The following is a 15,670-nucleotide window of genomic DNA, read 5'->3' on the forward strand; positions in this document are numbered from 1 at the left end:
GATACAATTATTTTTCTTAGTTGAGGATCATAGCACTTATATCCTTTTTGTGTTGATGAATAACCAAGAAAAATACATTTGAGAGCTCTAGGGTCCAACTTATCTCGATGGTGTGACTGTATATGAACAAAACAGACACAGCCAAAGACTCTAAGATGTGAAAGGTCGATTTTTCTTCCTTTCATGACTTCAAGTGGAGATTTAAACCCCAAGACTCGGCTAGGAAGTCTATTGATGATGTACACATCCGTCATGACTCCTTGTGACCAAAATCTCTTTGGTACGTTCATTTGTAACATTAATGCTCTCGTTTTTTCCAGAATGTCACGATTTTTCCTTTCAGCTACACCATTTTGTTGAGGTGTGCCGACACAACTTGTTTGATGCATGATACCATGCTTGCTCAAATATAATGACATGATATGGGACATATATTCGGTGCCATTGTCAGATCTTAAGGTTTGAATTTGAGAGGAAAAATGGTTCTTAACAAGATTGTGAAAATCCTTAAAAACTTCAATCACTTCACTCCAACAACACCGATACTGTCCCCACTTAACCACCTGCACAATCCTCAGGTGTGGGGTTTTATCACAAAAGGCCTCGGTGTTAATTAGAGAGGGGTATTTCTATTTAAAGCACTGTTCTCTTCTCCCCCTGTCCGATGTGGGACTGGGGGTTCCAACACTCCCCCGCACGTGAGACCCCACTTATGGGTCACACGTGAATTTCCACACATCGGCAACCACGTGGAGCCATGTCGGGACTCACCCAATCACGCGGGGCCAATGGGGACCCACCCAAACACATGGCATCTTTGGCCTACGTGGACAATCACGCGGGGCCAATGGGGACCCACCCAATCACGTGGCAGTACGGGCCCGTCCCCTGGCTCTGATACCATGTGGAAATTTTCAGGTCGACGGGCCAAGAGCCCACTCCAACAACACTGATACTGTCCCCACTTAACCACCTGCACAATCCTCAGGTGTGGGGTTTTATCACAAAAGGCCTCAGTGTTAATTAGAGAGGGGTATTTCTATTTAAAGCACTCTTCTCTTCTCCCTCTGTCCGATGTGGGACTGGGGGTTCCAACACTTGTATTTTCAGCTATTCACCCTTACGTATGAGATTATGCAGTTTTTTTCTCCAACAGTAAGGGCCGTAGAATTCCCACCTCCGACTATATAATTTGTTAAACTTTTGGATTTTGGAATTAGTTTTTGTATAATATACCTTGTTTGATTTTTACGAACATTTGATGTAAAAAATTTAAATTTAGAAGAAAAATTGTTGAGAAAATTGATTTTTTTTATAGATTAGTTGACGATTGGATGTGTATTTATAGAGTTTTGGAGGAGTTTTGGTGTGGATATGATTTAGGTTAATAATAATATTATTTTGACCATTGCATTTAAATTTGAGTTGTTGAATCTTTTTATTACCAATAAAATTCATTAAATTGAATTTGAGCAGTTTTTAAAAAGTATGTAGCTAGCTGTGCCACATTATATCAAAATCTAGGAGCCGCGACAACCATTAGATGCCAATGACGCACCAATCTAGGTCGTAGAAACCATGTTGCTGGTGTGCTCGCTAGCAGCCAATCCCTCCACCCTAGGTTGCTGACTCACACGGGGCCCTCGTGGGCTAGCCTTTGTTGTTGGTCTTCAAGCTATCTCCAACCCAAGGGGCTAAAATCTCAAAATTTTAGCCCCTTATTTTTAACTATTCACCCGTACGTATGAGGTTAAATAGTTTTTCCCTCCAACGGTAAGGGACCTATAATTCCCAGCCACTTTATAATTTGTCAACTTTTGTATTTCATTGATTTTTTTTTTCTAATAATTTTGGAACTAATTTTTATATAATCTATTAGACCTGACATTCATGTCGTCTTTCCCGTGTTCATGTCGTTTTCGTAAAATATCCGATATCTTAACGGGTCATGTCATGTAACATCTGTTAAAGTAAACGGGTAATATGACCCGACCTGAAATTGACCCATTAATATTACCAGGTATTATGACCCAACCCGTTACCTGTTAAAGAAAATATATTTTTGATAAATAATGAAAAAGAAAAATGTAATTTGACCCCCAAAAAATAGAAAACATAATACTAAATTAGTATATGCAAATCACATTGTAACATAAATATTACTTCAAAACATAAAAAAAAACACATTTGTCTTTCAAGTATTACATACCCCAAAATGAGAGCGTAATGAAAACTGACACACCCCGACCTGGAATCAAGGCGTCAGAACTCTGAAGTTAAGTGAGTGGTGCGCGAGAAGAATCCCATGATGGGTGACTCACTGGGAAGTTGCTTGTGTGAGTTCCGAGAAACAAAATCGTGAGGGCGTGGTCGGGGCCCAAAGCGAACAATATCGTGCTACAGTAGAGTCAAGCCAGGGATGTGGTGGGGACCCGGGCCGGGATGTGACAAAAACACACTATTACATTACTACAAAATACCAAATGTTCAAGATATGCAAAATGAAAGGAGTTGCATTTCAAGGTTGAGGATGCAATCACAAGCCTTTATATATGCTTTCAAAATTTTCAAACTTGTACATTAATTATTATGAATTTTAGTTATTTTGAACTCCCCTAAAATACTATTCATGAAGGTTTGTATGGTTCTAAAAATTTCAAACAGCGATGTACCCATCCTCGAATCGTAGAGGATGTGATCATGAGCATTTGCCTTATTTTTCACATTTTTTCACACTTGTAAATTAATTATTATAATTTTTTAACGTGTCTGGTATTTTTCGCACTTTTAAATTATTATAGTTTTTTAATCTCACTCTTTGCCTATAGTATACTACAAAAATAAATAAATAAACTTAATTTTTTAAAATTTATATAGGATAATAATACAATAATACATATTTGGTATACAATATATACATATACACTATGGCTATTGTATTTCATATTAAGTTATTCTATTAGTTTAAAACATTAATATCATAAAAAATAACATTTTTCTTAGCGTGTCGAAATGGGTTACCTAGGCGCCACCCTCACGTAAACCTATTAAGGATCCCTTATTAACGGGTTCTTATTGTGCGACCCGATAACTACCCGATTAGTTATCATGTCGATCCAAAACCCGTTATTTTTGTGTCGTGTAAGAAATTTCCAGGTCTATAATTTAGCTTGTTTTATGTTTACGAACATTTTGATGTAGAAAATTTCTAATTCAGAGGAAAAAAAATTGTTGTGATTTTTGTTTTAACAGATTAGTGGATGTGTGTATTTTTACAAGAGTTTTGGTGTCAGATCTGATTTCGATTAATTAATAATATTATTTTGACCGTTGCATTTAGTTTGAGCCTTTTGATTTTTTTTTTCTTATTATTTTTATTACTGTCAGAATTGATTAAATTGAATTTGAGCCATTGGATTTAAAAGGGATGTAGTTAAGCGCGCCACATTTGATCAAAATCCAGGAGGTGCATCAGCCATTGGTTTTCAGTTTCAAACTTTGGCCTTGAGTTTTCACCTTTTGGTTTTCATTTTTTAATTTTTTTAAAATAAAAAAAAACTGAAAGTAGTTACCAAACAAAATTTGATTTTTCAGTTTCAAAAAAGTGAAATTGAAAATGAAATGATTATCAAACGGTGGTTACAATTTCCAATTGTCAAAGTTTTGAGATCATCAAATGAGTTGCGTGATTTACTTTTCCCATATTACACTATAAAATTTTGGAAACATACCAATTTATGTCTTTGAGTTGTTTTAACTATATCTAGTCATTATTAAATGGGTAACGTGGTGAGTTTGAGATCCATTATGTGCTAACATGTTAGCCACACTTGCGCCACATGAAAAAAAAACTCATCATAGAACTTCGGTGTCTCCTATCGATGCTTTGTACCCTAAACGATAACCAGTTGCACAATATGGTCCATATGTGCAAGCTTAGCTTATACAACAAATTAAAAACATATCCTATTGCTACATATATGTTTTTGAGTTGTTTAATTGTCTAGTCATTAATTAAATGGGTAACGTAGCGAGTGTGAGATTCACTTATAAGCTAACGTGTTAGCCACACTTGAACCACATGAAAATAAATAAATCATCATAGAGCTTCAGTATCTCCAAAATTGATGCTTTGTAACCTAAAATAGTAACCAATCGCACAATTTAGTCCAAATGTGCAAGCGTGGCTTCTACAACAAATAAAAAAACATGTCCCACTACTACATATGGCACTTCATCAATACAATGATATATTAGACATAAACGGAGTATAAATTGATACAATTTTAAAAATTCAGAATGCAATATGAGAAAATTAAATACTCATGACCCATTTACAAAACCACCTCAAATTTTAAGGATATAAATTTGGTAATGCCATAAAAAAAAATACAAGTATTTAACAAAAATTATACTTTTACCACATTTTTCAACAACATTTGTACCGCCTCTTTAATAAAAGTGGGACACACATGTATTGTTGGACTCTCTCTGTTAGAAAGGTAATACAAATATAATATATAAATTATGTGACAAATGTAGCATTACTCGGTACTTAATAAGATCAAATTTTAAACCTACCTCAGTTGTACAATAAAGCCATCAAGTTACAACTTACAAGTAGAGTAGATTAAATTATTGAGTTTTCTCTACAACTCTACTTTAAGAGTTTTGGCCCATAACCATGTGAAACTTGGGTTGTACTTTCTTCCACCAGTCCACTAATGTACCTAGGGCCTAAAATATTTGTATTCAATTTTGTTTTTGTTTGACCCATGGGCCTTTTTCTTGGATCAATGCCTTGGGCTTAAGAACAACTCTCTTTTCACATTTGACATGCTATATATTTTGAGTAATTGACCGTTTTAGAAAGAAAACAAATTTGTGTTGATGAAATCGAAAGATTGACATCAATGACAGGATCGATGGGGACAGATCAAGGGAAATGTGTAGAAGACCCCTGTGTACATTTATTGGTACAATGTCAATAATGCGGTGCATGTTATTCAAAGAGAGGCAGAGAATTCTCTGCCCTTCTATTTCTCGTGTTTTCTTATTTTGTGTGATCACGGTTAAGTTACGTTAATATTTTATATTATTTTTTTATAGAGATAATAAGACAAAATGAATAGTAATATAAAATATTGACGTGATTTAATTGTGACTACACAAACAAAAAAACACGAAAAAACACAAAAAGTAGGAGGGCAGAGAATCTACCTCCTATTCAAAGATATAAATTGTGTATGTGTGTTTGATATGTCGTATATATATTTGAAATATTGTTGGTACTGGCAATAGAAAATTGTCAATTAGTTGTTCCCTGTTTGTTTAGGTTTTGCTTGGGCCTTAAGCCCCCTTTGTAACTAAATAAAAAACAGAACAAGTAATGATATTCATTTTTTTTTTCCAATACCAAGCCACGAAAAAATTGGTCTCTTTTTGTGTTTTCAGCTTTCCTAACTTGGTTTTAAAAAAAAAAAAAAAATATATATATATATATATATATATATATATATGTACCAATACTTTATTTTTATTTTTATAAATAACTCATTTTAAGGGGTTATGCGACAAACACTAGTTTGGTTGCTCACATTATTCCTAATATAGTCACTACAAAAGAAAATGAGTCATTGTTAACAATTCCAACTCCTGATGATATTTTTTTTAATTTTGAAGTCTATGAAGCATTTTAGTTCCTCGGGTCCAAATGGATTTGGCAGTTCTTTCTATTTTCAGTGTTGGTCTATTGTGGGTAATGACGTGGTTCAAGCAGTGCCAAGCTGTTTCTCTTAAGGGAATATCCTGCCTCACTTAACTCAAACTGAATGATTTTAATTCCAAAGGTGGATGGAGCAAATTCGATGAATCATCTTCGCTCTATTTCATCAGCCAATTTTTCATTTAAAATTATCACTACAATTTTAGTAGATTGTCTAAGCCCTACTTCTGCTCATATTGTCTCCCCCCAATGTTTCCACAAAAGGACGATCTATTGTGGATCCCATCATCTCACTTTTGAATGCATGAACCTCCTCGATAGATGTTGTAAAGGTAGAAATACTGCAATCAAGTTTGATATTCGACAAGCATTTGACACTTTGGATTAGGGTTTTCTTCTTCGGATTTTGGATGCTTTTGTATTTTTTTTTTTTTCCCAAAAATTTGATAGGATTAAAAGCACACCACAAAGTAGCATACAAATGTCCTATTAATTTTCCTTATTAACAATAAGATTTGTCAATTGTAGCATATGAAGAAGGGTCTTTCCCAAAAATTTGATAGGATTAAAAGCACACCACAAAGTAGCACACAAATGTCCTATTAATTTTCCTTATTAACAATAAGATTTGTCAATTGTAGCATATGAAGAAGGGTCTTTCCCATAGAAGATTGTTTTATCTAACTACTTAAAAAGTCACAAAAACTGGGCTGTTGTCCCTACTAACCAGCCACCGAAAAATAATTATTAGACCGACTTACACTTATCTAAAGTCTACGAAATTTTATATCCAAATACTAGACACGCAGAGCTACTCATACAAATTTTTGGGATTTTTGGAGTTGGTTTGCTATTTAAATTAAATCGAACAAAATCAGGACAAAAACAAATTTTTAAGTAGTTCACAAATTAAGAAAAACGAGTTAGGGGAATTGTTATCCACCACCAAATAATCATGCAAACATGTTATGTTTCATTCAAACTCCTTTTATTTCCGGATGAAGATGCTTAAGTTGGCTCAATGTTAGAACTCAACCTATTACTCTTTCTTATGTAGTATGTTAAGAGAATGATATTTTCAACTTAACTTAGTCCCTAGCATGCAATCTAGAATAGCGTGTTCATATATTTAACAAGTAGAAATCATTAAGAACGAAAGGAGTTTGAGTCATCACAAGGCATCATAAGTACTGGCGTTGTCTTACTTATCCTAGAAATTGATTCACATGTTAATCGCAATTAACAAGTACTACTCTAGAACATATGTAGGTCCTCATTCGACAAGGGCAGGCACATACATATTCATAGCATTAGAATCCTAGATATGCTTACTAAGTATGCATCCGTAGAAAACACATAAAGAATTCATCAATGAGACAAGTAGTGAACCAATTTTCATCCATTCATAAAAGTAATTTAAACGAAATGTCATAACAAACTTGCAATCATATTCAGGGCTTCAAACAGCCCCTAACTACTAAAAATTTAGTTACACAATCCTTAAGTTAAAACAAAAGATAGACATGAGTTTGAGAGAAATAGAACCGAAAAAAAATCGACTAAGGCTCCCCCTTTCCTTCCTTCCCCAACACTACTTTTAAACCAATTCTTGCTGCATCATTTTCTTCTCCTTAACTCACCCACTAATAGCCACTTAGTGATGACAATAAGTGAGAGGAAATGGTAAAACAATTGTAACTCCTTGGGTAGCCTTTTTGCCAATTACTCCCTCTTAATCCTCATCTTTAATTCCATTTCCTCTGATATTTGAATAAGTGTCAGCTGGTTTGTTCTTGATTGCATCAGTTTTGGCTACTAGTTTTATTGGATTTATTGCTTTCAATGCTTTCTTGTCAGTTACAAACTGTTCAGCCTCTTGGAAACCTTTCAGTATTAAAACGACCATAACTTCTTCTAGAAAAATGATATTAACAATCTGCAAAATGCTCCTGAAAATAGACATCCGTAGCTTTCCAAATAAGGCTCATTCTCTAATTCATTCTGAGTTGTCCGAAACTTGCTTGCACAAGAAGTTTTGACGAATTTGTTACTTAAAATTTCACTTGTGCTATTTTTCTTTTCTTTACTTGACAAATCCTACAAAATACAAAAACAAAGTAAATATCTCAAAAATATAAGGAACTAACTAAGAAAAGACAAGTGAATTTGATGTAAAATTTATATAAATAAGAGCTTATCAAGTAGGTTTCATGGATTGATTCATTCTATTCTAGCTTCAGCTCATCTTTCTATCCTTATTATGGTTTGGTTAAAGGTTTTTTCACTTATTCTCGTGGTATTCGCCAAGGGGATCCCTTGTCTCCTATTCTTTTTTCGTCTATCTGAGGAGGTTTTTAGCAAAGGTTTATCAAATATGGTGGAAGATGATCTAATTGACACTTTTTCAGTTCCCATAGGTTTGCTCTACCCTCTCCTATTCTTTTTGCAGATCATATTATGGTTTTCATGTGTGGAACTAAGCAATCTTTGCGTACCCTAATGAGTTTGGTGGAGGAATACAACTTGAATTATAGGTAGTGCATAAATAAATTAAAATCTTTAGTTTTTTCTTGGAAATATACAAGCAGTTGGCATACTCCAAAAGGTTCTTGATGTAAGTCAGGGAAATTTTCCTTTTACTTATCCAGGTAGGGTCGCCTAAAAAGGCTCTATTTTCAAGCCATTGCTGATAAGATTCGTTGCAAGTTGACGGCTTGGAAAGGTTCTTTGCTTTTGCAAGTGGGGAGACTCCAACTTATTAATTCAGTAATTCAAGAGCTCTTGGTTTATAGTTTTCAAATTTATGCTTAGCCTACTAATTTGTTACATAAGGTTCAGGGGTGGATTAGAAATTTCTTTTGGTATGGTGGTCAGTTAAAACGAGGTGTGCCTCTAATAGCTTGAACTTTTTTTGTAAGTTGAAAGAGGAGGGTGGTTTCGGTATCCGTGACCTTTTTGAATTTAACCGTTCTCTCCTTCTTAACAGATGCTGGGATGTAATTGCTTCTTCCTCTCCGGCTTTGAATTGGTTACGTAATAGATTTCTTAAAGATAACTTTCAATTGCTAAAATCTTATAAGTGGTCTTCTGTTTGGTTGGGGTTTTAAACAAGTGTGGCCCTCTTTCTATAGTTCTCTTCAATGGAGTATTGATGATGGTCCTAAGATTTCTTTTTTGTATGATAACTGGCTTGGAATACCTTTGCTCTCTAATATTGATGAGGTGGACATAATTCCTTTGAATTCTAAGGTAAATGATTTTATTCAAGATGCAAAATGATCTCTTCCCATTACCTTTAATTCTTCTTTTCCTCATCTTTTGGAGAAGATTATGAAGACTCCATTGCCGATTACGCACATGGATGATGCTTTATTTTGGACAAGTTCATCTTGTGGTACTGTTTCAGCTAATGAGGCTTTTCATTATTTCTCATCTCGTGCTCCACGTAGAAAATGGGCTAAAATGGTTTGACATCAATCTATTCAACCACGCAAAAGCTTAGTAGTTTGGAAAGCTTGTCATGGGAGATTGTTGACTGATGATTTATTTCAATGCCGAGATATGGCTTTGTCTTCTTTACGCTTTGCCACAATGCTAGGGAATCTTGTGACCATCTTCTTCTGCATTGTCCTCAAACTGTTGCTTTATGGAAATTGATTTTCATTCTTTTTGGCAAGTATTATGCTCCTTGGCAATTCATTGAAGATATTTTTTTTGGTTCTTTGGTCTCATCTTTCTCCAAATCTGTTATGAAACTTTAATTCTTGGTTATTTGCAATTTCTTTTGGTTGCTTTGGCCTAAAATGAACCGGATCAGGTTTGGGAACAAAAATTTTGCTATTGTCACATCCCAACATTGTCTTTTACGACATTCAAGGGAATCGGCTTCTATTGCTTTTTCTTCTTTCACCGGTTGCTTATCGTTCCTATACTATCCATGTTAAGAATTTCACCAATTTCTTTGGATGCTCTTAGTTTTATGCTTGTGTTTTGGCGTCCGCCTCCCGTTGGGTGGATTAAGATTAACACCGACTGATCTTGTAAGCGGAATGGTCAGGTGGGTAGTAGTGGTGTTTTTCGTGACTCTAGTAATATTCTTTTAGGAGCGTTTGCCTCCTCATCTTCTTATCCAATTGCAATTGTTGTTAAGATTGTGGCTATGATCGATGCAATTCTAGTTGCATGGGATAAAGAACGGCATAACATTTGGTTGGAGATAGATTCTATGCATTTCATCAGCCTTTTATCAGCTCACTCCATGAATGTTCCATGGTTTCTCAAAGTTTCTTGGGCACATTTTTTATGGCATATTGCTTGCTTGCGCTTGCATTTTTCGCATATTTTCAGGGAAGGAAATTGTTTAGCGGATGCTTTTGCTAATGTTGGCGCAGTGAATAGTAGTTTTACGTGGTGGGACTTGGTACCTGATTTTGATGCGACGTCATATAGAAGAGACTGTGTCGAGCTTCCAATCTTCCGTTCAAGATCACAAGGAGCAAATTATTAATGAGAAGGTGGTTATAGGCAATGAAATATGAGCAACATAACTATGGAAAAACAATTTTAGGTGATTGAACCTGAAGAATTCTTAAACTAGAACTTATCGTTTTGTTAATTGTTTTTAATGGGTATTGGCCTATCCCCCAACTTATTTAACTTCTCATTTTTATTATTAATAAAATCTAGTAGATGGAGGACGGGCAGAGGGTTTATAGGTGCAACGGTCCTTTCTCCTTCGAGAAAGGGTTGGTGCCTCGCACATGATTATTCACGAAGAGATAATCTCGTCTAATCCATCTTTGCAAATTATTAATTAAAAACAAAGTTGCAAGTCCTTAATTTGTACCAATATTTCATGATAATAACAAATTCGTCATCCAAACAAAATTAAGACTTTGTTAAACCAAGGAAGAACCAATATTAAATGTTCAGAATGTATTTAACTTTACTTTTTATAAGCCCATGGCTTTAATAGTATCAGAATTTGAGTTTCTTCTAGTTAAATTTGTGTTCTGATTAAGTATACGATTGAAACTATGAAATTCTTCCATGAAAAAATGAGAGAGAGAAAGAGAAGAAGCCATAGTAGATGGTTTTAATTGCGGAATAACTAATTAATTAAAAAGCTTGATGAACAGGCGAGCTTTCTCCATCACTGAATTTTATATTACATACATCACAAACATGAATTTTTAAATGTCCATGTGTATGACAAAACAAATGAAGAAAATATCGGACAAGTAAATTGACCAGTCTCTTTCGTCTGCCTTCCATTCTAGTGTCAAATATACTCATCTAGTTTGGGGGCTGCGCATATTGAATTAATGGATCAATCACCAAATCCCCTTCTTAACTTAAACGTTTATTATGAGAATCCTAATTCACATGTGCAAAGGACGTCTGACCAGCATTGGCAACCGTACAGTACATTTTCAGGTCTACTTTGGTGGACTGAGAAAAGTTTGAATTTATTTCATTTTGTAAGTGTCAATTTAATACTACAGTTTAATGGTATTCCTCTTCACTTATAAGCAAAATGTCTTAGGTTCGATTCTCGTCAAAAACGAATTTAGACCACATTAGTACTAAACCATTGTAAGACTTAACTCACTTCTCTACCTTCTTAGTGTAGATAATATCGTTTTTAATATATATATTCATTTTTGTAAGTGATATGACAACAAAGAAATAGAGAAATAATAATTGATCCAAGTGGAGAAAGAGGCGTAGAAGTTGTATCCCAAAATGCATTTCCTTTTCCAGTCTTCTTTTTGGCCGCCTACAACACATGCCCTTTTAAATTAAGTCTTTTTCTAATTGCAGCGAAGCAATCAAGAGCAAATGTTTACAACTTGGCATGTATCTAATTTAAAAGTAGAAGAACCAATGAGACACGATTACATCCCGCAAACAACTTGCATCACACATGGAGGCATGAAGAGCAACTAGACGGGCAGCACCTCTTACGGGCCGTTTGATAACTTTTTCTTTCTAGTTCTTGTTTTTTATTTTCATTTTTTAATTATTTTCCCCTTCCAATAAAAAATAAAATCCACACTATTACAAGCAAGAGCAAGCACATACAAAAAAGAAGATGACCGCATCTGTTTGCCTTCCGATGCTTCTTCCTCTTTTCTTTTACCTCGTTGCCTAATCCTAAATAGAATATGACGACGTAGGAATTCATAAGTAAACATATATAGTACCTATTTAGATATGCTTAAATGACATAATTAGAATGTAAATAACCTTATCCCGGTCTGATCCAGTGTGAGATGAACGTATAATCGTGGAGTCGACTCAATCATCAAATTATTGATTATAAGTTCATAACCTTGCCTAGTCCCATTTTGACGCAACAGATATTTTTCTGATCCAGAAGCTCATTATAAAGGCTTTCAGTATGGTATCTAGTTGGATCAAGTTTCTGTGTCTTGAGCAACAAGAATGGTCATTCCCAGTGAAGTCGACGGACTTCGCCTACCTTTCTGAGATACATAATGTGGTGGTATCATGGGTCCGTTTGAGCAGCTTAATCCAATCAAAGTTGTTGAGCCATGACCGAACTTCTGAAATATGTATACACTACTACAATATTAGCTTTAGGTGGCAAATGATGGTGACGGATATTAGAAAAATCCTGTCGGATAAATTATATTCGACACATCATTTAATTAGTGGCGGATATTAGAAAAATCATGTCAGTTATATCCGACATAAAGTCCTAGCGGATATTTAGTGGCGTATATCAAAAAAATCATGTCGGTTATAACAGTATTTTTGAATCCTTTTTTAAAATATTTTTGACAGATTCTAGCGGTTTTTAAGTTAATGGTGGCGGTTATAATCTACAAAAATTGACTATTTTATTATTTTACTTTCTAGCGGCTATTATTTTAGTATTCTAGCAGTTATAACCGATATAAGTGAAAATTTTATTATTTTAAAATGTTATATTCATTAAAAATAAATAAATAAGCACATTTTAATTTTTTTTTTCACTCATGACGTTAAAGTCTAATGAACTCAATTCTCACGAGCCATAAATTTTCTAAGAGAATAATAACAACATACTACAATCTGACGCTCTATCATTTTTCTAATAAGGATTATGCTCCCTCACACGTAGGCCTGGCAATTTCTGACACGACCCGATAACCCGACACGACACGACACGAAATTAACAGGTGTTTGGGTCGACACGATAACGAATCGGGTCTTATCGGGTAACCCGATAAGCACCTGTTAAGATAACGGGTTGGGTCGGGTATACACGTGGGTAAACACGATACACGATAAGCAGAATATTATTTTTATAATTTTATAACCCTAAAAAAATACTGTAATAATTATATACATTAATTTTACAATTTTATACCCCTAAAAATTATAATAAATATATATATATATATATATATTAAATTAACTATAAAATTTATAATAATTATAATAATTATATATACTATAATAATTATACTCCCAAAATATTAAGTCTATCTATACTAATTATATATACATATATTAAATTTTATAAAAACTATAATAATTATTAATTAATAATTTAATATGCATGATCATGCATTGCATATTTGCATGATTTTGCATCCATTGAAATTTGATGCGTCAGGACTCAGATGTGATTTGTTTCCATTCTCAAATTTCAATAATCAATTTCTTGCCATTGCCATTTGCCAACTTGCCGCCCTTTTTGAAAAAAAAAATGGAGGGAAAATGAAAATGTTAAGAAAAGTTGAAAATAAAACAAAAAAGTGAGGGAATTAGGGAAAGATGTTGGAGGGAAAAGTGAAAATGATAAGAAAAAGTTGAAAAGAAAACAAAAAAGAGAGGGAAAAATGAAAATTAATAGAAGTGGTGAGAATTTTTTTTTTTTTTTTTTAAGTTATTAACTTTTTATCACACACATGACTGTCATGACATATCTCACTATTTTTATAATGACACACGTGACACGTGATGTATGTACTATTCCGTGTACCAGTCAATTATAATTTATACATACAAAATAAATAGATTTAAATCTACTTAATAAATATATGTATATACACACACACACACGGAACTTGATTGATGGCATACGAATTCTCCAAAACTAATTTCAACGATCCCAACCGTCAAACTTGTTTGTATATGCTTTGAGATCACATCAACAAAAAATCATAAAAAATAAACATTCAGAGATCAAGTAACGGGACAAAGCTTTTCAACGGTTATAAACGAAAAATCACGATTTAACGGTTATTTTAACTCTGATTTTGATGATTTTTTATAACTACACTCCTTGACCCTATATGAATACAATGAATGAATTCGATCTTCAATTTAAAATATTTACACAAGTGGATACCACAAAATCTTTTGTTATACTTAATGAAAGTATAAATAAACTCTAAGTGTTAGTCAATCTATCGTTTTACGAATTCTCCAAAACTAATTTCAACGATCCAAACCGTCAAAATTGTTTGTATATGCTTGGAGATCACATCAGCAAAAAATCACAAAAAAAAAAAACATTCAGAGATCAAGTAACGGGACAAAGCTTTTCAACGGTTACAAACGAAAAATCACGATTTAACGGTTATTTTAACTCCGATTTTGATGATTTTTTATAACTACACTCCTTGACCCTATATGAATACAATGAATGAATTCGATCTTCAATTTAAAATATTTACACAAGTGGATACCACAAAATCTTATGTTATACTTAATAAAAGTATAAATAAACTCTAAGTGTTAGTCAATCTATCATTTTATGAATTCTCCAAAACTAATTTCAACGATCCAAACCGTCAAAATTGTTTGTGTATGCTTGGAGATCACATCAGCAAAAAATCACAAAAAAAAAAACATTCAAAGATCAAGTAACGGGACAAAGCTTTTCAACGGTTATAAACGAAAAATCACGATTTAACGGTTATTTTAACTCCGATTTTGATGATTTTTTATAACTACACTCCTTGACCCTATATGAATACAATGAATGAATTCGATCTTCAATTTAAAATATTTACACAAGTGGATACCACAAAATCTTATGTTATACTTAATAAAAGTATAAATAAACTCTAAGTGTTAGTCAATCTATCGTTTTACGAATTCTCCAAAACTAATTTCAACGATCCAAACCGTCAAAATTGTTTGTATATGCTTGGAGATCACATCAGCAATAAATCACAAAAAAAAAATATTCAGAGATCAAGTAACGGGACAAAGCTTTTCAACGGTTATAAACGAAAAATCACGATTTAACGGTTATTTTAACTCCGATTTTGATGATTTTTTATAACTACACTCCTTGACCCTATATGAATACAATGAAGGAATTCGATCTTCAATTTAAAATATTTACACAAGTGGATACCACAAAATCTTTTGTTATACTTAATGAAATTATAAATAAACTCCAAGTGTTAGTCAATCTATCGTTTTACGAATTCTCCAAAACTAATTTCAACGATCCAAACCGTCAAAATTGTTTCTATATGCTTGGAGATCACATCAGCAAAAAATCACAAAAAAAAAACATTCAGAGATCAAGTAACGGGACAAAGCTTTTCAACGGTTATAAACGAAAAATCACGATTTAACTGTTATTTTAACTCCGATTTTGATGATGTTTTATAACTACACTCCTTGACCCTATATGAATACAATGAATGAATTCGATCTTCAATTTAAAATATTTACACAAGTGGATACCACAAAATCTTATGTTATACTTAATAAAAGTATAAATAAACTCTAAGTGTTAATCAATCTATCGTTTTACGAATTCTCCAAAACTAATTTCAACGATCCAAACCATCAAAATTGTTTGTATATGCTTGGAGATCACATCAGCAAAAAATCACAAAAAAAAAACATTCAGAGATCAAGTAACGGGACAAAGCTTTTCAACGGTTATAAACGAAAAATCACGATTTA

Source organism: Pyrus communis, chromosome 1 (genome assembly GCF_963583255.1).
Source record: "Pyrus communis chromosome 1, drPyrComm1.1, whole genome shotgun sequence".
Lineage (NCBI taxonomy): Eukaryota > Viridiplantae > Streptophyta > Magnoliopsida > Rosales > Rosaceae > Pyrus > Pyrus communis.